The sequence below is a fragment of the Panthera tigris genome, chromosome C1 (genome assembly GCF_018350195.1).
Source record: "Panthera tigris isolate Pti1 chromosome C1, P.tigris_Pti1_mat1.1, whole genome shotgun sequence".
NCBI lineage: Eukaryota > Metazoa > Chordata > Mammalia > Carnivora > Felidae > Panthera > Panthera tigris.
This window is the reverse complement of record NC_056667.1, coordinates 217274166-217299633: the sequence shown is the minus strand read 5'-3', so window position 1 is coordinate 217299633 and position 25468 is coordinate 217274166.

The window sequence follows — 25468 nt, the reverse complement described above, 5'->3', positions numbered from 1 at the left end:
TTAAAATGTTTCGGAATAAAGGCTGGGGGAGGAGGAAAGGAAATCCTACTTGCCCGCATAGACAGGTGAGGAAGGGGGGCTGCCTACAGTCTGTGATCCTGAGACCCTGAGAGAGGGGTCTCCGGGAGACGGTGGGGTGGCCCTGGGACGCTCAGCGAGGCACAGAGGTCGCAGATAGCTGTAAGGCAGAGGCCACCGTCCTGGGAGCTGCGCCCAGGAGGCAGAGGGACCCTGGACCGCCAGCCTGGAACAGCGACACCACGTGGCAGTAAGAGGGTTACGGGGGCGGGATGACTCCACCCCCTGGACACAGACACAAACGACTCCACCCCCCAGACAGTGTAAGGGGTGCTGGGGGAGGGGGTATTTCGAGAGAGAAGAATCTAGTACTTCCAAAATACGTATGTACGGTACATATTTGGGGGGGGGGGGATGCCTTTCTCGGCCCCAGGGTGAGAAGAGATCCTGTCCCCTCGTCAGCAGCCAGCGCTCCTGCAGGGCCATGCCAGGCCCTGGGCACAGTGCGGGCCTGCAGACGTGGCCCCTGTCCTCCTGAGACGCCCAGTGCGGCGTGGAAGCAGGCCGGGGGCACGCCGGGAAGGACTGAGCTCCGATCTGGTTGCACAGGAAGGCTTCCCGAGGAGTGAGATCCCAGGGGACCTGGAAGATGAGTCTGTGAAGCTGCGAATGAACCCACCCGGTGAAGCGGGCTGGATTAGGTGCGGGGCGTGTGGGGCAGGGGGAGCCAGACAGCGGAATGCTTCCCTCTGGGGGGCCGGCAGGGCCGGCGCCTGGAACATGGACCAGGTTCCCTGTGGACGCCCAGAGTCCAAGTGGGGGCCGTGGAGAGGGCTCTGGGGGCCTCCTGCTGGACAAAGCACACTGGGCGGCCAACGGGGCTAAAATTTTAAGGGGCGAAGTCCTCTTGGAAGGCCAGAAACCGGTGGCCACACCACAGCCCTTCCCGCCCACAGCTCCAGAGCCCGGGAGGAGGCCAGGCTGCCAGCACGGGCAGGTCCTGCCCACGTCCCCTCGAGGCCTTTTCTTGTCCACACAGGAGAGGGGGCTCTCATAAGCCCCCCCCCCTTCGTGTCTCATCCCTTATCACCTCCCACAGTCCCACCTCCAAATACATCACGCTGGGAATGAGGGTTTCAGCAGGTGCGTTTGGGGGACACAAAGAGCCCCGAGCAGACGGCTAGGACCCGACGTGCGTGGGAGACAACGGGCACCAGGAAGTGGAAGGGAGACGGGCCGGCAGAACAGAGTCAGGTGCAGGCACCCGGAGCAGGGGGCGGTGGGGGAGGGGTAGAGCCGGCGGCCCTGAGAGTGGGGGGCAAGCGGGGAACTGAGCCCCCAGCGTCGACTCCTGGCTCAGGGAGGCCCCCAGGTTCTCGGGCGGCTGAGGGGAAGGGGCTTGGGGCGCTCGTCCTATGCACGTCTGGCGCTCTTCCTGCGGCCGCACAGCAGGATTGCACCCTCCTGCATCTGGGGGCGGGGGGATCAGGAGCGGCCACGTGACTCACTTTGACCAATTAGGTGTGGGCAGAGTGCAAGGGTCACTTCCGGAGGAAGCACCGACAAGCCCACAGGTGACTCCCCACCCCTCCCCACCGACTGCAATTATCACCCATGTCCCGGCAGTGACAACTCTGCCGGCCTGGGCCCCTCGCCAGGCGGCGGACGGAGACAATGGCAAACAGGTGTCTAAGCCGCCGAGATCTGGGGTGTGTTTGTTACCGCACACGACGCAACCCGCCCCTGACCGCTGCACCCCCCTCTGTCCCCACCACAGGGCGGGCGCTTCCGGGAGCTTCCGCGGCTGGCGCCCCAGTGACGGTTTTTCTCCAGAGCCGTGCTGTTCAAAGGATTCCTGTAGCAAACGGTCTCCCATTCTCATTCTCACCCCCACCCTGTGAAGCGTGTTCTCGTCTTCACTGTAAAGATGGACGAGCTGGAGCACGGAGAGCACGAGAAGGAACTTGTCGCCGGCCCCGCTGGCAGCCGCTGGGCCCCGGGCTCCACCCAGGCTGGTTCCGCTGTGGTGCCGACCTCCCCAAGGCCCTAGCACCCCACTGGACTAGCCCAGCACTTCCCCAGATGCGTTTGAGGACCAGATGAGACGCGCTGTGATCAAACGGCCATATTATTAAGGGGGTCTGAGAACCCACATGCCCGAGCCTAGAGATGGCAGCGCTCTTGAGCTCGACCTTGGACTGACCCAGCATCTCCCAAACTCATCCACTGACGTGACCTTTAGGAAGAGCCCTCCGCCAGAGCTCCAGAACCCACTGTGGTTAAGTCTGAGTGACTGTACCCCTGACGCAGTCCCCTGGGGCTGTCCTAATAACTGGCCACAACGTGCGCATCATAAAGCAACACGTTTATTCTCTGCGTCCAAGGCCAGAAGCCTGAAATCCAGGTGTGGGCAGAGCCACACTCGCCCACCCCGGAGGCTGTCGGGGAGGCTCCCGCCTGCCTCTCCCAGCTCCTGGGGCTTCTACATCTCAGGGCTTGTGGCCCCATCCCTCCAGTCCACCTCTGTCCCCACATGGCCTCTCCTCTGGGTGTCTGTGTGTCCTTTCTGTCCGTTAGAGGGACACCCGTCCTTGGCTTTAGGCCCCACCTCATCTAGGATGATCCCATCTCAAGATCCTGGCCTCAGTTATACCCTCGAGTGCCCCGATTCCGAATAAGGTCACATTCTGCTTGGTTTCACACACTGTTTCTGCTCAGAAGAAATGATCCGTAAAGGACTAGACGCCCCCCACGTTGTTATATTCCTTGAAGATTCACTAGCAGCCCAGGACTTGCACTTGGCCCCATGCAACTCACTGCCACCCCATTCGTTAAATTCCCTCTGAAGCAGGTTCCCATTCAAACTCCTGCTCCGTGTCTCTGCCTCTTCCCCGGACGCATCCGCCTTCTACCGCCCTCGTTCCCCTCCTGTTGATGAAACCCCGCCGCCCTCACCAGCCCCCAGGGCACACCCTGAAGCTCTCTCTGGTCGGACCGGCACCCGGTTGTGCGTGGAGACGCCCGACACCCCCCTGTCTCCAGCAGCTGCATGGGGTCTGTCCGGGGCCTGGGCGCCTTGGCATTTTCTCGACAGTTCAGTTCAGAGTTGAGCCGCGCTGCGCGGGCCTGCAGTGAGAGCTGGCCTCCTGCCAGCAAGGTGCGTGCCCAGCGGGAGGTGAGGAGGTGCTGTGTGCCTTGCAAATTCCTCTCAAGTTCACCCGAGTAGGTCCTGGCGGGGAGCGCCTGCATTCCGTCTGGAGGGTTGAGGGTTAGGCCACTGAGGATTCCGGCACTTATCTTTGGCCGGGACCAGAACAAAATGCCGAGCTAAGTGCATGTGAATATTATTTCAACTGCCTTTAAGAAAACCAGCTCCACGTCATAAAACTCTTGGCTGGCACCCTTGTGCCTTAGCTTTCAGACTTAAATGCCATTGGTATGTTTCTCAGCAACATTAATTAAAATCCTTTTAAAGACCGGGCTGTTTTCCACACAGGAAGGCTCTCACCTGGGGAGCACTTTCACAGGTGAATTGGCTCCTTAAAAGCTTTTAAATTAATGTCATTCCCCATAATTCTTATTTTTCCAAAAGGAAAGCCGTACAACTGCGCTGGCTTCCTCCCCATCGAGTGCCTGGTCGGTGGGGAAGTGGGGGCAAGGCTGGGCTCTGAAGGGGGGGAACTCCATGGGAGGCCTCGCTCCCAGCCAGCAGCGACGTGTGGGGAGCCCTTGCTGGAACTCCGGCTCCCTAACACGCTTCCGGAATGGGAGGTCTTCCTCTGCTCGGTTTCACACGCTGTTTCTGCTCAGAAGAAATGGTCCGTAGAGGACCAGACGCCCCCCACGTTGTTATATTCCTTGAAGATTCGCCAGCAGCCCAGCACTTACACTTGGCCCCCTGCTTCCGGCAACAACGAGGGTGCCTGTGCCCACACGGCCTCCGTGCGCCCCCCAGTCCCGGCTCAGTGCTTTGACCCTCGATCTAACTTCGTCCTCACAGCTACACCATGAGGCAGGTCCTACTATCTCCTCGTAAAAATGTAGAGACAGGCTCAGAGACACCAAGTAACTTGTACCGGGTAACACAGCAAGTAAGTGGGAAAGCGGGGACTGGAGGTCAATTCTTCTGGCTCCAAAGTCTGTTTCATTTCCTCTGTGCTACGACGAGTGGCTGGTTGTGTAAGTAATTTCATAAGGATTAAAGAATCGGGGGGCCAAAGGTGCACCTTGTGTTGAGAGTCTGGGGCTCGCCTGCTGCCCACCAGGCTTCTCGCCCCCGGTAGCCCCTCTTCTCCTGCTAGAGAGATGGCGGGGGGAGTTGAGGCAGCTCTCGGGTGCTCCCCAGCAGAGCCCGGGAGGCTGGGACAGAACAGGGTCTGGCTGTGGCCCTGGCAGCCCTGGGGCAATCAGAGCAGTCACACCAGGGCCCTAGAGCCCGGGGTGCCTGTGGGGAGCAGTGAATCCAGGCCCCGGGCAGCCGCCCGCACCTGCTGGCTCAAGAACAAGAAGCATGACTTCAAGCAGGTGCCACTGAGAGTGGGGCCTGGCATAGAGCTTCCGGCTGCCTCGGAAGAGGATGGGAACCCCCAGACCAGACCCCAGGACCGCCCACCAGCTTCCTCCTCCACTGGGCCGTGCCTGCCCAGAGGGCCCAGTGGCATCTCACCCTGATGTCAGCAAGACAGCCAGGCCCTGGGACAAACGGGACACGTGGGGACAGGGAAGGGGTGGGAGGGGGGCGTTACTGCGCATTCAGCTGCTGTGGTGGCACCTGCCTTCAGGACCCAGGAAGTTCCACACGCTCACAGGCCGCACTGAGTGCCTTCTCGGGTGGGGGGACCTAGGAGACCTCTGCGGGTTCGGTGCAGACGACAATGGGCACAGGAGACCGGGGAGCACGGTGTGCAGAGAGGCCGGACTGCGGGGCTCCAGGAGTCCTCTCTGGACTCCAGATGCTGGGCGGTCAGCAGAGGTCTCTGACCCCTGGAGCCCTGCAGGCAAGGGGGCCCCAAACAACCCCAGCACGGGGGCAAGGTCACCACTGCACTCCTGAACGAGCCCACCCAGGAGGGGCCGCCGGACCTGCCGTGGCTGTCCACACACCTCGCCGTGGGCTCTCCTTCCCCGCCCACTCCAGTCTGACCGAAATTCAGACTTGAACTTCTTGCCCTGTTTGAAGCTTCTCCCCACCCCCAGCTCAGACCTGACCCACCAAGTCCTCACATCAGCCTGACAGAGTGGGGGTGGGGGGAGGGGGGCGATCTGCTTCCCGCCCCCCCCCCCCGCCGTGCCGCCGCATTCCCCAACACCTGCCCCCACCCTGCGACCCTGGGTGTCTGGGCATGGGGGGCAGGGAGAAGGGGATGCTAAAGGCCTCACTGTCACCTCCTGCTGAATTTGTCCCCACACTCCCCACGGGTACCGCGGGCCACCACAGCCTCAGCTCCGTTCCCGTGCTCCCCCCACCCCACGTCTCTCTCTGCCTGCCCTTTAGCAGGATCTGAAGCTGGCAGGTGTCAGCCGTGTTCGGGGGCACCCCGTCAGCATCTGGCTCATCACAGGCGAGGGTGAGGGTCCTGCCCCTGAGCTGGCATTTGCAGGCGGGGCCGGGACCTGGCACATCAGTGGGGTTATGGCAGCCCAAACAGGATCGATGCCAGCGGGCTGAGGCACCTCCCGGCACCCGTGCCGGCAGCCCACCCCCGTCCCCACCAAGCCCAGACCCGGCCCCGGGAGATGGGGGGAAGAATCCCTCGACAGACGGTTCAAACACCTGGGTTGATCTGTGGGATGTTATTTTTTATTTCTGTTATCAGGCTATGCATAGCGTCGATTCCAAAAGTGAGTGTGGTTATAAAAAAAAATAATTACTTTTTGAAACTTTTTATGCAAGCACGCTACACAGACAGAAACGTGTAATCGTAATCGTGGAGCACCTTGAGTTTCTCACACACTGGAGATGCCCAATAAAAGAGTCACTTCTTAAGCTTTGTGCGTGTGGCCTCTGGGAATACCGTCCCCAACGCACAGGAAATGAGTCTTCCCGACAACAAGGGTTTTAAATCCCCGTGCAGAGGCCCCTCGCAGACGCACACCATCCAGGGAGGCCCCCGTCTCAGTGAGGAAGCTGCACGGCTCTCGTTACCCCAGAGGGGACAGTGGATCCCTGAGCGGCCAGTGGGTCCCTGAGTGGACAGTGGATCCCTGAGCGGGCAGTGGATCCCTGAGCGGACAGCGGATCCCTGAGCAGACAGCAGATCCCTGAGCAGACAGTGGATCCCTGAGCAGGCAGTGGGTCCCTGAGCAGAAAGTGGGTCCCTGACAGACAGTGGATCCCTGAGTGGACAGTGGGTCCCTGAGCAGATATTGGGTCCCTGAAGGACAGTGGATCCCCGAGCAGACAAAGGATCCCAGATGGACAGCAGATCCCTGAGCAGACAGAGGATCCCTGAGCAGACAGTGGGTCCCTGAGCAGACAGTGGGTCCCTGAGCGGACAGTGGATCCCTGAGCGGGCAGTGGGTCCCTGAGCGAACAGTGGATCCCTGAGCAGAGCATCCCAGATGGACAGAGGATCCCTGAGCAGACAGTGGATCCCTGAGCAGACAGAGGATCCCAGATGGACAGTGGGTCCCTGACAGAAAGTGGATCCCTGAGCGGGCAGTGGGTCCCTGAGCGGACAGTGAATACCTGAGCAGACAGAGCATCCCAGATGGACAGTGGATCCCTGAGCAGACAGTGGGCCCCTTAGCAGACAGTGGATCCCTGAGCAGAAAGTGGGTCCCTGAGTGGACAGTGGATCCCTGAGCAGACAGTGGATCCCTGACGGACAGTGGATCCCTGAGCAGATAGAGGATCCCAGATGGACAGTGGATCTGACAGAAAGTGGGTCCCTGAGCGGACAGTGGGCCCCTGAGCAGACAGTGGATCCCTGACGGACAGACCCGGGGGCCGACACAGAACACAGGAACACCCCTGCAGCAGCAACACCCACCCCTGCCGCTCATCTCCATCACCTGGGAGCTTGGAAAAGCCCGAAGCCAGGTGCACCCAGCCCGGTCAGTCCGACCCGCCGAAGGCAGCCCCGGGCCCCGGGGCCTGCAGTTTGTGGAGATGCCTGACGCCCCAGGAGTGGTGAGCAGAAGAGGCGCGGACACAGAGTCTGCTCCGTGGCCCACAGAATGCCCGGAACACCTGCTCCCGCTCTGCCGGGCAGTTCGGAAAACCTCAGAGAAGCCTTCTGTCCCATTCAGAGACACAGGAATCCATCGAGGGCAGGGCTGGTTGGCCAGCGTGCTTGTCCACCCAGGGGCCACGACAAAGTTCCACACGCTGGGCCCACGCGTTGGGCAGCTTACGTGGAAACCCATTTCCTCACACTTCTGGAGGTGGGAAGGCCAGCCCCGAGGCACTGGCGTGTTTCTTCTCCTCCCTCCTTGGCTCGTAGACATCTGTCTCCTCCCTGTGTCTCTTCACGGTCCTCTGTCTGTGACCTTCAGTGTCCTAATCTCCTCTTTCTTCAAGGACACCAATCAGGCTGGATTAGGACCCACCCCAAAACCCCATTTGTAACTAATACCTCTTTAAACACCATGTCTCCAAATGCAGTCACATTCGGAGCACTGGGAGTGACCGCGGGCCCGGGGCGGGCCGGACACGACTCAGTCCAGACCAGCCAGGTACCTCCTACCCTCCTACCCTGCAGAGATGCCTGGGGGCCACCCTGTATGGGATTCTGTCTTCAGGAGACTAGAATACGATGTAAGATAAGCCCTAATGAGAAGCAGCCAGGCTTCCGGCACCCGGAGGGCCAGACCCTGGTGCGCAGCCCCTGGCCCAGCTGTCTGCGCGGCTGATTCGGGCATCCTCACTTCTCATGGTTTCATGGTTTCAGGCAACAAGCACGTCTGTCCTGTGGGGGGAGGGTGTGGGTTTGAGCAGGAAGAGGCCAGGGAGGGAGGGACGTACAGGCTCGGGCACGAGAGTCCCGGCAACAGGTAATCAGGGCGTCCACGGAGGTGTGGGCCACGAGGACACGCATCCACCACGGAACCATCTGTGGACATCTGTGGACGTCGAAGGGAGCCCGGCGACACACACGAGAGGACTCCCCGCGCCAGTGAGGACTGGGGGTGCCGTTCTTGAAAGCGCCGCTGGGGACTCCCTGAAAATGTGTCCCTGTCTGGACTCCATAACTGCCAAGGTGTTTTATTTCCTGGAACATTTAGATCAAAGGACATTGTTTTAAGACTCTGAGCTGCAATTTCCATTTCTCTGGAGAAATCATAAGAGGCCACGGCCAGTTACTATCAGTGTGGGTGAAGGGAAGAGAAAGCAAAGCCTGCTTTCCTCCCGAAACCAGGACCCATCAAAGAGCACGGGCCTTGCCGGCCTTGCTTCTCAGGAAACGCTCTGCTGGGAATGAACTCTGCCGCGAGAGCAGATAAAGACTGGAAATTCCTTGGGCAGAAGGAAAAAGAATCAAGAGCCGTTATTGAATTGGCCCCGCTATCCAGGAAACACACACGTGCTCTCCAAGGCCGTCAGAAAAGGATATTCTTCATCTGCGGCTTCGGGAGGAGTGAAGCCAGTTGGCGAGGGAGCCCTCGGTGTGACCTCACACTGTCCAGACCACGGCCCACCACTGCTGCCTGCACCTTGCTCCTTACGGACGGGGACCGTTACACCGGAATGTTCTGGATGGAAAGAGAACGCTCCAGGATCACTTCCACTGACATCATTCCCGTTTCCCTTTAAAACAGTTCAACGTCACTTAGGTTTTATGTGTAAGGGGATCCTAAGGCCACCCACGTCGTGGAAGCTGGGGTTGCCAGAAAAATTCCCAGAGTTCACAAATCGCCCTTCCTCACTCCGGGGTCTTGATCTCACTATCGAAGGTTTAGCCTTTGGCCCCAAGGTACAATTTTCTAACATTTTTGAGCAGAAGTATCCTTTGTAAGATGAAATCTTACACAGTAATCTAATCTACAAAATAAAGTACAGTGGAGATCTTTGGGCTCCAGAGCCCCCTCCTTCCCCTGGAAGGGCCACACATAGTCCCCAGGCCCCTGGTGCTCAGGAGGGTGCCGCCTGAACCCACCAGGGGTGAAGGAAATGCCCGGCCTCCCTGGAAGGACGGAGGGACAGAGGGACAGCTCAAGGCACCAGTTCCAGACACGCTCCCACATTTATCACGCGAGAGCTCCGTGTAAGTCCCACAACCCGCCAGTGTTGTGTTCATTTCCGAGGACAGAACCAACGAATGTGAACCTGCCTTTGCACTCAAAGCACACGCTAAGCCTCTGGGGAGATACGTTGCGCTTCTGAGAAGCGATCCTGTAATAATTCCTGTCCCGTATCATTTTGAGTTTAATGCTACTCCAAAAATTGGACTGAATGATTCCAAAGATGAATAAGAATAATAAACCGACAAGAATAATAACTGAGACTTTGGAAGAGGAGCAGCGAAGGCTGCCTGCCCTTGGGGATATTAAAACACGCAGGAAAGAGACGACAATAAAGCAGCAAGCTGGTGGGGAACGCCTAACAAGGGTGCTACCGACATAGCTGATGTTCGCAGGAAAGAGGTGCCCAGAGTGCAGGCAGAGTGTGGCACTTCCGACAGGAGGTGCCTTGAAAAATCGCCTCTTTGGGGAAAAATCCAAGTTAGAGCCTCACTCTAAACCATATCCCGAAACAAATTCCTAACAGATTGAAAAGCTAAGCAATAAAAAAAAGAAGCCATAACTATTTTTAAAATATATATATATATAGTTGAGTATTTAACTGACTTCATGGTGACTCAAGTAAGGTCTCTTAAAGTCTGAAAAGGGAAATTTCACCTAAAATGTAAAATTATCTGTGCCTCAAATGATGAAAATGCACAAACGACAGATCGAGAAGACCAGTGGGGAGCCTGGGTGGCTCAGTTGGTTGGGCGTCCGACTTCGGCTCAGGTCATGATCTCGCAGTTCATGGGTTCGGGCCCCAGGTCGGGCTCGATGCTGTCGGTGTGAAGCCCATCTCAAATCGTCTGTGCCCCTTTCCCCTGTGCCCCTCCCCTACTCGTGTTTTCACACTCTCTCAAAAATAAACATTAAAAAATATTTTTTAAAAAAGAAAAGAAAAGAAAACCAAGAGCAACAAGGACGACGAAGGGCTGACATCCTCTCCCGGGGAGGCTGTTCCAGCACAGGTAGGCTTGTAAATGGCAAGCTTCCAATGGAAAGTGGGGGCAAAGTCCTCGCTGGCAATTCACAAAAGCAAAACACCAGAATGGCCGATAAATGTAAAAAGTATATCAAGCACGGTAATCGATGGTTTCTTCTCTGGAGTTTAATATGTATATAGAGAGGGAGAGCGCACGCGAGCAGGGGAGAGGAGCAGAAGGTCAGAGAGAACCCCAAGTAGGCTCCACACTCAGCATGGAGCCCAACGCAGGGCTCGATCTCACAGCCCTGGGATCATGACCTGAGCCAAAATCAAGAATCAGACATTCAACTGACTGAGCCACCCAGGTGCAGAGGAGTTTACTATATTTAAAAAAATTTTTTAAGTGGCCACACTACTTTCATAATCAGAAGAGAACACAGACTGTAGGGATTCCTTTATATAAAGCTTCGAAGCGGGCAGAATGACGGGGCAGCCAAGAGAGGGCAGAGGCCAGCTCTGGGCTCTGGAGGCTGCCTACTGGATGGCACAGAGGGAAGCACCTGGTGTTCTGGTAACATTTTACATCTTGGTGGTGATCACACAGGCTTATTTACCTCGTCAAAATTCACTAGGCCGAACATTTATGACGGGTGTGCTGTTCTCTACTTACATGTACTTGAACATTTAAAGTTCACTTAAATATATATGTGTGTGTATATATATATATAATATACACACACACATATATATGTACATATATATGGCAAAAGATACCACAAAAAATAGAAAAGAAGAAATGTGCAAAATGTATTTTTAACAGAGATGACCAATAATGTGTAAATGCCCAAGTATACAGTAAGCATAAACTCAAAGGAAAGCATAAACTCAAAGAAAAAGCCAAATATCCAATAGAAAAGTGGGCAAAAGATATAACGGGCCAAAGAAGTTAGTCAGAACAAATAAATGCCCAGCAAACATATGAGAAGATGCTCAAAGTCACTAGAAGTTGGGGAAGTGCAAATCAGAGCAGCAAACAGGTTTCACTACACCCTTCGGATCAGAAAAATAGAAAAATTGTAAAAACCGTAATACACATTGCTGGTACAGATATGGAGAAAAGGTCCTCTGGTACATTGCTGATGGGAATACAAAGGCTTCCGGACTTTTTAGGAAGCACCGTGGCTACTGCCTTTAAAATTAAAACAGAATGCCCTCCAGGTAGAATCCAAGATGGTAGGAATTACATGAGACAAAGTATTCAAATTTTTAGAGAAACTTGCTCTCTCCTCCTTATCTTCAAGTTGTGTGAGCTACAGGTTCATAGTACCGGTCCCCTGTTCAATTTTCTACGTCTTTACTCATCGTGGAAGAAGGGACTGACCCAGACCGAGGTTTGCTCCCTACACTGTCCAGGGACTCTCTGTGCCTCTCTCAGTATCCACAGGAGGTTTGGACGAGTGCAGTAGCCTTCCCTCTGGTCTGCTTAGCCCACTCAATCCGGCCTGCACACCACAGCCAGCAGGAGCCTCGTAAAACATGAGTGTGACCATGGCATCATCTCTCAGTTGCTCCTCAGTGAGACGCTCCTAGAGCGGCCTTCACACTCTGGCCCCAGCCAACCACTTTGGTGTCTCATTTCTCACCACGCTGAGCCCCCCGACCCTCCCCAGCCCCTCCGGCCTTTCATTGTTCCTGGACTGCACCAAGCTCTTGGTGCCTTGGTGGCCTTCACCCAACCTCCAGCGCTCTTCCTTCTCTGGACCCTCCAGCCGGTCCCCCAGGAGAGCCCCACCACTCACCCTCCATGTCCCCGTGACCCTCCCCGGCCTTTTCTCCGTCACAACTCCATAATCACGTAATCCCTCGTGCAATGTCGTCTCCCTCAGAGACCGTAGCTCCTCGGTGCAGGAACACATCCACCTTCCTCACTGCTGCGTGCCCAGAGCCCAGCACCCAGCAGGGTCCAGCACAAGGAATGCTGCCCCAGTGCCCTCTGTGCCTGGCAGGTGAAATCGCCTCACAGGCACGAAGCCAGTGTTGTGTGATGGGAGGAAAGGTGAGAGGGGGCACGTGCTGGCATCTCCTGGGAAGGCGGGTGCTCAGACCCTCCACGTTTCCCAAGAACACCGCAACGACCTCGTGGCTGGGGGTGCGGTACATCCCAGCGTCTACTCCAGAGTCCGATGCCTGGGTTCCGGGCCCAGCTCCCATACCGATAGCCGTGGGACCGTGGCCTCTCCAGGCCTCTGTTTTTTAACCTGAATCATGGGCAGGCAGGGTGAGGAGATGATGAGAACAGCTACCGGGGCAGCCACAGGCCCCTCGCCCAGAAGGCCCCATGCCCTGCCGTCCCCCATCCTGAGAGTCTGAAGCCTTCTTGAACAAGGGCCCACATTTTCATTTCGCCCTGGGCCCCACAGACTGTGTCCAGGCCCGATCACACCTGTCCCGTTGCAATGACATGGGGAACACCTGTACCCGTCAGGTGCACGGATCCCAGCAGGTGGCCTTTGCTGTCCTGGGCGTGGACTGCTGGCCCGACCCTGTGTAGCCTGGCGGCTCTGTCTCCCAGCAGCCCCCGGAGGAGGGGCGGACACGGCCACCGCTACAAACAGCGTGACAGTGGCGTGGCCCATCTCCTTTACCTCCCTCCCTGTCATCTGCGGAGCCCCTCTGCGGGAATGAGAAACCCTAGGACGTTCCGGGAACTCTCCCTGCAACCCCACATAGATGCACTGAGGCTCCTGGCGCTCCGGGTCGGGCAGGAGGGCTGGAGTCACCTCTCCCCTCCCAGGTGGGCCCTGAGCAGCGGAGGCGAGAGAGCCCCCCGGCCCTCCATGCCTGCCTGGGCCACGAAAACTCACCGTGGCAGCTTTACGATGGGGCAGCGGCCTCGGAGCAGAGAGAGGTCTGCTGAATATCAATATCCTGGACAATTAGGAAGGAGATATTTCAAGAATCATATATGCAAACAGTCGAAAGGCAAATGGTTTTAATAATGACTTATTAAAGTGTTTTTTCCCGGACTGAGAGTCCCACAGCACATAAAGCCCAGAGCACTTAGAGTAATGGATTTAAAGCATGTTCCTCGTGCGATTCTCCCGATGGCCGCGCTGACGCGGGCACACTCCCAGGGGGTTTCTGCTCTGGTTTCTCTCCCGGCGGCCAGGACGCTCAGGGTCGATGGCTGGGCGCAGAATTTGCCCCGCCGCCTCTCGCCACGGCCAGAAATGAAATGCTAAGGCCCATTCCCGCGGCGCGTGGTAAGGCCACGCCGTAAACCCACACCTTGTCCTGAGCGCCCCGCCTAATCCTCACCCTGCGGGTAACATTTGAAATTATTTTAATAACTCCTGTTCTTAATTTGAAAAGCAGATGAGAAAAACAGTCGAGATAATCTCTAAAAGCCCAGCTAAACCCTAAACTAACCTCACCTTATTTCCGCCATCCTCAACATTGTTTTCTCTGCAGGTTAATAGCTCTTGAGGAAAACCCGCTCAGCTCCCCGAGGGGACAGGTCATGGTGCCGGAGACAGGCCTCCGGAGTGGGATGGAGGGGAGGGACCCCAGTTCCTGGGGGGCACCCAGGGCCCCAGGAAGCCTCCCACTCACCACGAAGCGAGGGGACAGACAAGGGGACCAAGCCTGGCCAGGAGAAGAGCAGACGGGAGCCAGTTCCAGGAATGAGTGTCGAGGGAGCAGCTTGGACACAAATGGGAGGCCCGCGGGAAGAAGGCCAGACGGCTTGGGGCTGCCGCAGGCCAGGCCCCACGCAGATCAGAGCCCCGGTTCCCGCCAAGGCAGTGGAGCCCAAGCAACCCCCGCTGACCGGGGACGACAGTCAGAAAGGGCGGGTCTGGACGGTGCCTTGGAGCACAGAATCCAGGGGAGGAAACCGAGGTCCAGAGAAGTGAGGTGCGGCCCACCCCATTCTCACGGCGGGCGCCCAGCTCTGCGTCCCCGACAGAGCCCACCCCTACAGGCCAAACTGCACAAAGCCCGACAAGTTATGCAAGAAACAAGTACCTTAAGACATGCATTTAAACCCACGTAAGTAGCTGAGTGCTCCCTCTAGGCCAAGCCAAAGAGGAAACTCTAAACCTGATTTATCTAAGGTTTCATGAAGCCAAGTTCGAGCCAAAAGCCCTCCATGGCCCCACCATGACCTGTCCTTCAGCCTGTCCTTTCTCTTCCAGAAGTACAGCCCAGCCCCCACCCCACCCCACATGGCCAGCCTAGCGGGACCACTCCCTCTGTGTGCACCCTCCCCCAAACAGCTCCAGGGAAATCATGGTGACTGGCTGGAGGGGTGGGGGCCCCAAACCTGAGACTTTCCATTTCGAAACCAATAGAGTCCCAGACAGGCCTGCCCCTCTTCCCGGAGCCTCTGCAGCTGAGGGCCACCGTGCCCCTTTGGGAAGCCTCTTCTGTGCACCTAGACAGAGTGTTCTCTGTGGGGCCCCTCCACTGCTGACCACCTTCCTCCTCAACCCAGAGCCACCAAAGTACAGACCACAGCTCTTCCGTGGAGCTGGTGGGGGGTGGGGCGTGAGTAAGGGGCTCTTCTGCCCGCAGGGCCTTGGCACGGCCTCTCCAGCCTTGCAACCTTTCCAAAAGTAGTAGAGGGACATGGCGGAGACATTGTTTGTCAGGCACACGTGCATCTGGGGCCTGGGCATTCTGCTGCCCCCACCCAAAAGAGCAGCTTTTAGGAGTTAACGTATGATTCATGGGGCCACTATTACAGGAGACCCTCTCTCGGCACCCAGGCCGAGCCGGCCATTCGGTACCAAGGCTCATGAAGCGGCCGTCAGGGTGACAGCCTTTGCTGGGAAAAGCTACAACAAGCACCCCGCCCCCACCACACACCCGGGAGCGGGCCTTTCCCAGGGGCGCTTCTCTCCCGCTGTCCCCGCCATATGGGGCTGCAGAGGCGCCTCCCACGGTGTCCCGTGCCCGCTGTGTCCTCCCACGGGGACGTTCTGGGCTGAACATCTTCCCTTCTCCCCTCCCCCTCCCACACGCACCTTTTAAAAGCGAGGGAAGGAAAGAAGGGCCGTGGGGGATGGAGAAAAGCAGAAGGCGCCAAAGCACACTTGACTTCCATTGAGCAAACCGACCCCAGGCCGTGCCCGACGGTGGGGGCCCTGGGGCGCGGGGGGGCAATGCTGACCTGCCCCGCTGAGCTCAGTGGCCCTCCCAGGGCATCCTGGCAGGAGGCTGAGCAGAGGCAGGGGCTGGGGCCGTCACCACCCACTTTGCAAACCTCCCCTAACTCTCCTGTCCCTGGCAGGATGCTGGGGACGAGGGACTCAGGGATCTTCTCACTGCCCTGGTCCTTTCCACCCACCCTGCACCGGGGCCACCAGCCTTCCTTGCCCTGGACCCCAGGCTCCGCTGCCGATGGGCTGGCTCCTGCCCCACGGACCCTCAGTCTGCCGCCTGTCCCTCCATTCACCAGCCACGCTCGTCCCTCCACCGTCCAGCTTCACGAGATCACTAACGTCTCCTGTGGCTGATGTCCCTTCCTTTTGCTCTGGTCCTCGTCATTCCTCATCTTGGGGATTCAGATGAGGCAGCGTGAACCCCTGCATCCAGTCCCGCATCTCACGCCGGAAGTCCTTCCCATTTAAAGGAAGCCCTTGGTCAACAGGGAGAACTCCAGAATTTCTCTCAAGGGGTCTGAGGGGCAGCGGTGGGGATGGAGGGGAAGGAGGCTGCCCGCGCGGCCGGTCCCCAAGCCACTCTTGCAGAGCGAGTGCGCCCTACTTTATTGAGACCTCATAGCAGGCAGGGTCCCAGCCGGTGACAGAGGGCCTCTCAGGGTGAGCCATTTGAAGCACTGTTTTAAGGAACTATTCACAAAAATCGAGGCAGAAGTTTAAAGAAACCAGGTAAGAGGTAGCCAAGTATTTCTGGGCTGGCAGCAGCCGGGAGATGCCACCAGGGCTTGGGGGACGCGCAGAGAGGGGGCCAGCGGGCACAGGGGGGTGCGTTCCCAGAGCAGAAGCGGAGAGGAAACCCGGGCCAGGGTGTGTGCTAGGTACCCACGCGGTGAGCGGGCGGAAGGTGGAGCGACCCTGGCTTACAGGCCCCACAAGCCCCGGCCAGTCCCGCGGGGAGCTCGGAACAGGGGAGTCCCGAGGCCAGGCCTCCCCGGCCACCTCCCGGTCCCAGGGCGGGGGCGCGCACCAGGACCCCGACCCAGGTGAGGGGGTGTCTGCCACACGCGGACCCTGCAGGCTGGCGGGTGGGAGCCACCTGCTGACCACCTCCCGCTGCTGGGCAGACGTGGGTCTCCCGGGAGGGGAGACGGTGGGGAGCAGGGCAGGGCCGGTGGCGTGCGGGCTGAGGGTCCCGGCCGCCTCCCTCACCTGCTGCCCTCTTCTGCTCCCCGTGCATCTGCCCACCTGGCCCAAGTCCTGGAGGCAACGCGACGCTGAGCTCCGTGGAGCGGGACGGAGCCACGTCTGGGGCACCTGCGTAGTTGGCCAGAGCGGTGGCCGTGCTCCAGGGACCCGAAACTGCCACCATTACCATTATTATTATTATTATTGTTATTATTCTTTGTACTTGGAGGAGCTTGGGGAGCCTGAGGGAGGCGACAGGAGGCGAAAGCACACATGCACACACACGCACACATACACATTCACACACACACGTACACACACAACACACACACTCATACACATATACACACAGCACACACATTCACACATATGTGTCCCACAGTCACACTCCACATACACACATACACAGCCACACACACACATATACACGCAGAACACACACACTCACAAACACACGTACACACACAACACATATTGACGGCACACTCACACACGCGTCCCCCACACGGCCACACACCACCTGCACACACACACCACACTCACACACGAATCATACACACCACATGCACACTCGCTCACACATAAGCCACACACGCCTTGTTGCTACAGTGCTTTCCCGGCTCTCTCATATGTCTACGGATGTTGGTGCATTTACGGATTGTACCACTCCCTCAATTAATTTTCTTAGCATATACTTTTCCAGAAAATTCTCTCTCCTGCCACATTTTCAAACCCTGAGTGTCGAACTAGAAGAATTATCCTCTCAGATTCCGGTTTCTCTGAGGCTGTTTTCGTGTGATATATTCACGTTTTCTTGTATTTTGCTTGGTCAGCTGGCTAGTAGCGTACCTATCCTATTTTTCTAGAAAGTCATTCTTGGTGTTCATTTATCAATTCTATCATGTTCTGTTTTCTAAGTAGTTTTTCTGCTATTATCCCTTCTTCCGCTTTCCTTGGGTTCGTTTGTTTTCTCTAATAATTTCTTAGTTTCCTGTGACATTTTTAAACTGTAGACTCATTTTCTCCGGATGGTCCGAGCTACATCCAATAAGCTCTCACGAGTGGCTTTTCTCCTTTCTTTTCTACACATTTTGTCATTGCGGCTTGATGTTTCTCTTTTTATCCATGAGGTGATTGTCTTACTTTTCCAAGAAGTCAGCGCTCTGTCTGTTGCTAATTTGTTCTCTCATGTGTACTTTCATACCCAGCAGTTGGTGCACAGTCTGTGCTATCTCCACCATTTAGGATTTCTTGTGGGGCTGTGTCTGCTGGGTACGGTCACAAGATAGACTTTTAGATGAATCTCGTACCACTCACTCGCTTGATACCCTTATGCGTTGGCTGGTTTGTGGAGCAGGGATGCCGCAGACCTTGCTGGCAGCGCTGGGGAAGGGGGGCGGCGAGGAGGAGCTACTCTCACATCAGCAGGGGCATCTGCCCGTCCGCAGGGAAGGGAAGCCCAGACATTGCCTTTCTCAACATTGAACCCCTGCACAGGAGTTCTGGTGACTCTGGGTTCTGGAGCGTGGCCATCGGGACCACAAACTCCCGCAAAGGGTCTGCTTTAGCGGGAAGGGCAGGACCGCCTACACCCCACCCCACCCTCAGAATGAACTCACCCGCATACCAGAAGTAGAGGGACGGCAAAGGGGCTGTGGGGCCACACTCAGCACGGGGCCGCGGACATACCACTGGAGCTGCCAGACTTGGAGTCGACAGATGTGACCTGGGCGGGGGCGGCCGACAAAGAGCCAGGGCCCGCTCCCCTTGGGCCAGCCAGGGAGGGGTTCCCACATAAGGTTCAGGGGTCGTAGGGGTGAAGCTTTATTAAAGAAAAATTCTGGTCTCAGACATGCCACCCATCTTGGCCAGTGGATGTTTCCAGATGAATTTAACTTGATGGGGAAAAGACTTCAACGAGACACTACCTGCACGCTGAACAGGGTGGAGTAATTAATGACCAGCCATTTACGACTTGTCCACAGCCTATCAAGAACTAAGAGGTGATGGGAGAATTTCCCACAACTCCATTTGTGACCATCTCTCCTTGTATCTCTGATCCGTTTTCAACTATTGAGAGTGTATTATACACAATTTTAGGAAAATGTGTAACTTTACTGTGGATTGGCCATTTTACCAATAAGAAGGAGCCGTCTTCATGAAGTTTGATATTCTTGCTTTGAACTCAGTTCTTCTGCTGTGAACACACACTAGGTTAGGAATCAGTGAAATGCTTGTGTTCTGTGGCGTAACCACACTCACCACCATGATTCGGACCCAATTGTATGTTTAAGCGGACCCTGCTCCCCACCAGCCCCCTCTGTCCCTGATCCACGTCTTCAGTTTGCTATTTTGGTGCGTCGGTCCCGAGAACAGGTCGTGAGAACAGGTCTCAGGCAGCGGTAGTGGCAGGAGCAGCTCTCGCTGAGTTAGGAAGACGCGCACGGGGCGAGCGAGCGCAAAGCAAGAACGTTAACCTGCATGATAACTCCCTGGCACGCGTGTCCCCTCTGAGCTCGCAGACCTCATTGGAGATCCCTGGACACACTCGTCAGGGGTGCCATTCAGTCACTTCTTCACTGACCCACATTGCCTGGTGGGGGGGGGGGGAGGGTTGTGGACGGGAAAAGGAAGTAAAGGGTCACCTGGGCGTCTCGGTAGGGTTGGGGGGGGGGGCGGGGCACAAGTGAACGAACACCATCTGACCAGAGCACAGGATGCCGTGGCCTACGGAGGTGCCGGAGCACGCAGGAAAGCGCTCCCGTACGCATGTGCTCAGCACACACCAGCACGCACTGACGCACAACATGGCTCACCGCCACCACCACCCCAGTGTAGTATGAACAGTGGAGGAGGCCACTGCAGCCCCAGAGGCCAGAGTTTCCCAGATGAATGGTCAGTGCGACTGGGACACGGGCCCTCCAGGCAGAGGGGACAGGCAGCCCAGGCAAAGTGACAGCGGTGGAGAGAGTGCGCAGTGTGGGGTCCGGCCGGGGCGCGTGCTGGGTGGGCCTGGATCCTCCCCTGGCCGGACGGCCGTGCTGTTCCCACCTGGGAGGCGGAAGGGGCTCCACTATAGGCTCCTGCCACTTTTCAGTTTTGTTTTTGTTTTTGTTTTTGTTTTTATCTTAGAGCCTGCCTCATTTTCCGTCCCAGTGTCCCACAGGAAAGAGAGGCCTTCTAGGGCCCGTTAGTGGCCTAGACACACATAGCCCTGTCCCGGGGATGCCAACGCACCTTAGTGCCAGAGGAGGGCACCTGCCCTATGATGAACCCAGACATCCCGCAGCTCGCCCACCCTCGGGCACCCCCATCACCCCCCCATCACCCCCCCCCGACACATCACGCCCCCCCCCCCCCCCCCCCCCCCGCGCTCACTCCCGCCCACCAGCACTGCCCAGGGGACAACCCTCCCGACACAGCCATGCGGGGTTCCTCCCCGCGGCCCCCGACGACCCTGGAGGGACACACTCACACGCCACACACACTACCCCTGCGGTCACACACGTGCTTTCACTGGCGCTGTCAATCACGGCCCTCCTCGCCCCATCCGCCGGGCTGAGCATGTGATCTGGTGCACGTGTGCAGGGGTGTGTGTGTGTGCGGTGGGTGGGATCTGGGGGGGGGGGGTGCGGGGGGTGTAGTGTGCGTGGTGCGCGTGCACGGCGTGTGGATCTGTGCAGGGAGGAGGCGGTGTGGGAGGACCTAAGACACCCCTCCCCGGGACGCCTTTGGAGCCGCGCAGGCGCAGCAAGCCGGAGGAGCGGCCTCGTGGCCCCTCGCGGAAGGCCCCGGAGCCGGTGCCCTGTCTCCGTGCGACTGTCCCGGGAAGCCACGCGGCCGCGGCCACGCGGGAGGCGCTCCGGGGAGGCGGCGGGGGCCGCGAGTTGTTATCACAACCCAGAGCCCTGGGCTCCGTGCGCGTCAAGAGCGCCCTGCCCACACGGCCGTCTTTGCACCGCTTGGAAGGAGCGCTGAGGAGTGCCACGCTCGGCGTGTCCCCGGGAATGAGGGTGTCCCCGGGAATGAGGGCGGCCCCCTGAGCTTCTCAGACCCGGCTGCCTCCGCCCCATCAATCAGGGCCGGAACCGGGTGGCACTGGAGGAGACGACGACGGCATCCTGGAGCTTGGCCACAAAACAGTCACTGGGACTCCAACAAGGGAAACAGAGGACCAGGGGGGAGAGAGAGAGGGAGCAGGAAAGAGGAGCCGCTTCCAGAAGGAATAGATTTGTGCGCGCACTTTGATCCTGCTACGATTTTTATGTGTTTTAGCCACATCCTTTTCACTGCACCACTCAGCGAAAGGTGCTGTAAATTAGATGGAGCTAGGGAAGCCTTGCCCCCAAGCCCACCCGTCCCCTGCACACAGGCTGTGGCCTTCAGTCAGCGCGAGATGCACAATCACGCCATGCTCACGTGTAACTGTGGACTAGACTGAATCAAATAAAATAAACTCAAAAGCACCACACGCGCTTGGAACACTCTTTGCCGTGACTTCCTAACATGCCTGCGGAGAGCGAGGTCTCAGTGCAAACACGAAGTGGTATTTACCCAGCTTTGACTTGCAGCCTGTTAAGAGCCCCTGACTCACAGACCCAAGCTGACTGCATTTGCACCCAAATCGGCCTGTGTTATTACCCGTCTGTCTTCCCTTGTCTATACCACTTCCTTTCCTGGGTGTCCAGGCTCAACGCGGACTTGCTTTGGATGCCTCCTCCCTCCTCTACCTGTCTCTAGCGGGACAGTACAGATGTCACGGTGTCCTGAGAGCAAAGAGATGGGGGAGTAAGAAGAGAGCCCAGGACATTTGATCAAAAAAGCAAACCAGCACCCATCCTGAACAGCCCGTTTTGGTAAGCAGCCGGGAGAGAGCGGTCTCCTGACGCTTTCCTCTCTGGAGCTCTAGGTAAAGAGGCAGGCGCCTCAGGGCACTGTAAGGGAGGCTCTGATGTGAATCTCTTACCTTATAAAACCTTTCTCTGCCAGCCTTACCCCTGTGGTCAGTCGTCTGTCCCTGGAATCCTCACCCACCCTCCTGGAAACGTCACCTACCCTCCAAGGGGCCATCTTGTCCATTTCTCCCTTTGGGAAACTCACCCCTCAGCTCTGCTCCTGCACTGCTGGGTGCTGCTGTGACAGCCTCAAGGTCATCGGCCCCAGCACAGAGGTGAAGCTTCTGTGGGGCCAAGATGATGAAAGCTGCTGACACTCTAGGTGCTTCATAGCTAAGGGCTTTGAATAATGTCCATCCGCGGTGATTAACAGAAAGCCTCTTCAAATATGTAGTTATACATAAATAATATCCCAACAATGCTTGTCTCGTGCTTCCACCGCTCCATGCCATGCCTCTAACCAAGTTCCTACAGCCTGATGCCCCGTGGGCATCTGTCTCTCTCTCTCTCTCTCTCTCTCTCTCTCTCTCTCTCTCTGCTCCGTAGCCCCTCTTTGGCTGTGGAGTCGCCATTCTCCATGCCCGTAACATCACCCCAGTTCCCCTCCCGTGTTGCATGTGGTCTGTTGGGAGATGTATTGGTCATGGGTCTCCAGAGACCCAACAGGATGTATATATAGACAGAGATTTATTTTAAGGAATTGGCTCACACAATTGTGGAGGAACAAGTCCAAAATCTACAGGGTAGACCAGCAGGCTGGAGACCCAGAGAAGAGGTACAGCCCAAGTCCCAAAGGCTGTCTGCTGGCAGAATTCCTTCTTGCTCAGGGGAGGCCAGTCTTTGTTGCATTCAGGGGTTCAGCCAATTGGATGAGGCCCACCCACATTATGGAAGGCAGTCTGCTTCACTCAAAAGCCCACAGATTTAAATGTTACTCTCATCCAAAAAAACGCCTTCGTGGAAACATCTAGAATAATGTTTGAGCAAATATCTGGGCACCATGGCCCAGGCAAGTTGACACATAAAATTAACCATGACAGGATAATTCCAGGGAATCGGCTCCCATTACAGCAGTGGCAGGGTCCTGAGCGCACCCTCACTAGAGTCGGAAGGACTGGAGGGCAGGTGTGGGGGGTCCACACCCTCCCCTAACACCGTGCTGCGGTGCTTCCTGGCCTCCGGAGCTCCCTCTCCTTCTAGTAATTCCACACCTGGCACCCAGTCCTCAGTGGATTCTGAGAGCATCTCACCTCTCCCCCCAACAGACACACTCAATATCCTTCCAATAAAACCACCTGGGATGGAACCAGTTCTTGAAGGTAATTCTTAGAAACTTTTTCCATTTATTCCTTTGCTGTCTTTGGAATTTTTACTTCTTAGATCAATTCTGCTCATTTACACTTCCTGAGAAAATCACCCATTTCCTCTGATGCTTTAATGTATTAGGGTAGCGTTTGTAGCAGGAGCAGCCATGCTCATAAATATTCAACTTGCTCCCCACACTGCCCCCTGCCCTTGCAGGGTCATGTGACTGGTCTGGCCAATGGGCTTTGAGCAGATGTGACGTGGGCCAAAATACAGAAGAGCCAGTGTCATTCTCTAGGTGTCTCTTCCCTGCTATCATATCCCAGATGGTAGCATCTTGGTCAACTTGGGTCTCTGGATTTCTGGGCGGGAGCAGAGTCCCTGCTAACCTACACCAGACACACAGCCTGAAGAAGAAATACGTCTGTAGAGTGTTAAACCTCTGAGACACCATTGTTGATTCGATCTTGTTCCTAATGTCAATTATTTCTATGTCTTACCTAAAAATATCCTCTCCTACTTAAGAATACAAAAACATTCTCCTATACCCCCTTCCGAAAAATTTCAGTCTTCCTTTCTTACACCTCATCTTTAATCCAGCTGGAATTTATTTTAGGTATGGAATAGAGAGGGGGTGGGTATTACTTTTTAAGTAACATTCCTTTCCCCTATGGATAGCCAGTTGTCCAAAATATTATATTCAGTTTTCCCTACTAATTTGAAATGCCACCCTATCGAATGATAAATGCCTCCGTATCATGGAATCTGTCTCTGGGCTTTCTGCATTGGTGACTCTGAACTGAAGTTATGGGGTTGTTGGGTAGGTTTAGGGAAGGTCCTTGACTTGTTACCCAGTCACCCTCAAGTCAGTGTCTACTCTGGACACACAACACTAACAGGCCAGGAACCTTATTCTAGGTGAACATGTATAGGAAGGCTGAAGTTATCAGAAGCCTGGCAGTGAACAAACTGGAGATTGGGACTCACATGCACCAAAAGTCTTCCTAAGGAAGGTCAGGGGATTTGCCACCCCCACCCCCACCCCCACCCCCACCCCCGCCGAAGAAGAAAAAGCGGGAGCTTTCTGATGAAGACTTCAAAAGAGAGCAGCGACACAAACTCTGGGAGCCCGTCAACTCCGGAGGCACCAGCTCCGGGATGGAGAAGCAGAGCCTCGGAGGCAGCATTCTTGATGCTGGGATGGCCCTTGAGACTGGCGACATAGAAAATGCCAGATAAGACCCACTCAGCTCTCAGGCACCTTCTGGATCCTGACGGGGACCCAGACTCTGGTCCAGCATGCAGGACTGGGCACAGCGATTGCAGCCATCGTGGTGTCGTATCAAAGGAACATCCAATCTAGCAGCTCAAAACATCAAGCACGGACTGCCCGGCTCTTCTCTGCTGCGTCTTCTCTTTGTCGGGCCACAACTGGTTCGGACAGAGGAGGTGGAAGGGCCGCCGATGGGAGAAGCCAGCGGGAAAAGCAGATAAGGCTCCGGGGTTTCCGCTTCTCTCTGAGTTCCTGGGACTATCCTGTGGGGATGGCTGGTCTCCCCCATTCCAACTCAGACCCTCCCAAAAGGCATCTTGCTCTGCTGAACCCAGGGCCAACCCCAGTCCAGACAGCCTTGGGTGGTGTCGAGAAGATGTGGTTTCAGGCCCCCATTTCTTTCTTCTCTCCCCGACTGTGGCACCTTCTGCGCGTTGGGTCATCTGGGACAGGACGCATGGACCACCTTCACCGGACCAATCAAACCCATCATACGACGTGAGCCCCAGTGAGCACAGCCCAGGATCCTGGACAGCTGGCTGCTTGGGTTCACCCGTGCAGGCAGAGCCAGGAAACACACACGTCCCATCCTTCCCGCTGAGGGCTGCGCCCACGAGCAGCCTTGGCGTCCCAGGTCAGCCAGCCGGCCTGAAAAACCGCCAAGAAAGGGAAGCTCCTGCCAGCGTTCGAGGTGGGAAGTGATGAGATCCAAACTGTATTTCAGGGAAATGTGCTTTCTGAGAAAGGATCTGGACCAAGTTGGGTAATTCATTTGCTTGAGATCTCAGGAGATGAAGGGTTCTGGAAAGTCCAAGCGTCAGTTGTCAGGAAGGTTGGGTTTAAACCTCAGCTCTGCCTCTAAGGAGCTGTATGACCTCCAGTAACTTGCCAACCTTCTCCCAACGCTAGCTGCTTCTCCTGGATAATAGGAGTGAACACCCACGTGGCCCGGCTCGTACAGGGACATGGCCCTGAGTGGGTGGGCCAAGGCTGGTACGTGGTAGATGCTTAGTTAGTGGCACTGTCTGTGTGGGCATAGGCTGTGGCCCATCGTGGGTGTTGCCCGTCACTCCTCAGAGGGCCACGGTTGTGGGAGGAGTCGGTACAGACCGTAGAAATCGAGGCCCTCTCCAATTACCCCAGCTTTCCAAGTACTATAGGGTCCCTTCTCACTGATTTTAAGAAGATTTCAACCTAAAGAATCATGAGCTGTGAAAACTCATCACTGCAAAGCCCTCCAGAAGCTGCCGCTCTAGGGTTGAACGAGAGAAAGAGAGGCCTCTTTTCTCTGCAGTAGGACACCACGGGGCACCCATCACACGGAGTGTGGCCACAGCGTCAGTTCCCCCGCGAGAAGGCCCATCTCGTCCATTCCCGAGGGCAGTCTGCAGGGCTCTGGAGCTGGCTTTCCTCAGCCTGGAGTCAGTACAGACCTGTGTGGACACATGACCCTGGCCAGAGACCCTAATTAACGCTG